Source organism: Sceloporus occidentalis, unplaced genomic scaffold (assembly GCF_023333645.1).
Source record: "Sceloporus occidentalis isolate IW3139 unplaced genomic scaffold, rSceOcc1.0.p SCAF_160, whole genome shotgun sequence".
Taxonomy (NCBI): Eukaryota; Metazoa; Chordata; class Lepidosauria; order Squamata; family Phrynosomatidae; genus Sceloporus; species Sceloporus occidentalis.
In genome coordinates, this window is record NW_028317140.1 from 505,607 (window position 1) to 507,500 (window position 1,894).

A 1,894-nucleotide genomic window follows, 5' to 3' on the forward strand; every position below is an offset into this window, starting at 1 on the left:
ACGTTGAAAGACTGAACTATTGGGGGGTTTTTTTTCTAACATTTCGACTCAGTACAGAGTTTGAGCCGGAAGCGTCACCCAAAACATCACATCTGACAATATCCAGGTCTGCAGATAAAGGACTGAAATCAGACCGGGTTTTTGGTCAGTGCCGGCACCGTACATGACGCCTGTTGAAATGTTTTTTTCCCCCCCGTGAGACTTCCACCTTAAATAACGGATAAATAAAATGACATCTTTTCATGGTTGCCCCTCAAACAGTATCTGTGTGCGTTTGTGTGTGTGTTGGATATACCGCGTGTACGAGGTCACATTATCGTATGGAATCTATAACATAAATCTCTTACATGTGAGATCAATGTGTTTATATACATATACTCCATACACTCTGCTGGATCCACTCTGCTGTCCATCACCTTAAAGGGGGAGTCCTGCCCTAAGTCAGCACCGTGTTCTTTATCCCTGGAGCCAGGTTACCGGCTCTAGGCAAGATATTTCCATTCAAATACAGTTGGGTGCGTGATCCCTAATCACACCAGGCGCTGATGATTTGAGTCAGTCTTTGTCTGACTCATCAGAATGTTTTTTATAATTTATTTTTTTAAATGTTGCTTTTATCATACAGAGTGCACTATTATTATATTTATTATATTATTATTAATTATTATTATTTTTTTTTTTTTTAATGCCATTTATTCTATATAACCCATTGGGGTGAGGGTTAGTTACGTTCATATTTACTTCTGTCGTTGCACCACCAATATCTGTCTTTTTATCTTGTTGAAGTGTGGGAACGTGGGATTCCCACAGAGTGTTGTAGCGCATGTACACTTTTACCTATTGTTTTCTCAATTTTGAATGTTCCTGTTATGTTTGTAGAATCTGCAAACAAATCTCTAGATTGCCATGATGGATAAAAGCTCCTAATGATAGTAATTGCCGCTACGTTCCTTTGCTGTAAGATTATTCCTCCCTATTAAGTTATCGCTCCCTTATAAGTGGCTGGTTGTTGTTGATTGGTTCGTGCAGCCGCTGTAAGGATGGTAGGAGGAGAAGGGATCTTCATGATGGGTATTATATATTAATATGATGGGTATCGGATATATTAATCTTTGTCACTTTTTGCCACAGATCTCATCCTCAATCACATAAAAAATCCCTTTAAACTAAAAATGTCCAAAAGAGATATATTTTTTGATTTATATCCAAAATATATATAAAATGATTCATTGTGTTAATAAAAGAAGTTCCATAAAACATCATCAGTTCCCCTTAATGAAAGTGTACAGAACAAAAGACCAACGAGGGGTACGCGTGTTCCAGGGTGCACTCCCCCCGAGGAGCCTACAAAGGACTCGTGACCCCGTGGGCGATCGCAAGCTATTCTATTATTTATATATATATGTATACTAGGGCTGCAACTAACGATTACTTTCATAATCTATTCGTTGGCCGATTATTTTTTCGGATAAAAAAAAAAAATGCACATTTTTCATTTATTTAAAATAAAAACGTATAATTTAAATTAAGATTTGTCATTAACACTTTCATCTCTTTATCACACTGGCATTTCTCTATCCGCCTTCTTATTTTACTGACATAATAATTAAAGCTATATTTTACAGGTACAAGAACCCAAAACACATTATTTCTCAAACTAAGCTTTACCAAAATACCCAAAAAAGTTTTACTAGTAAATATTAATTCATGTAAACTATTTTTTCATATTTAATAAAAACTATTATGGAGAAAAATGCCTCTTGTTTATATTTTCTTTTATTTGCCAACCTGACGCCAGTTATGCAATCTCACCCCCAGCTTGCCACTCTGCCTCAGAAATGCCTTATACCCCCCTATATGCCACTCTGTCCCCTGATATGCCTTATAGCCCCCT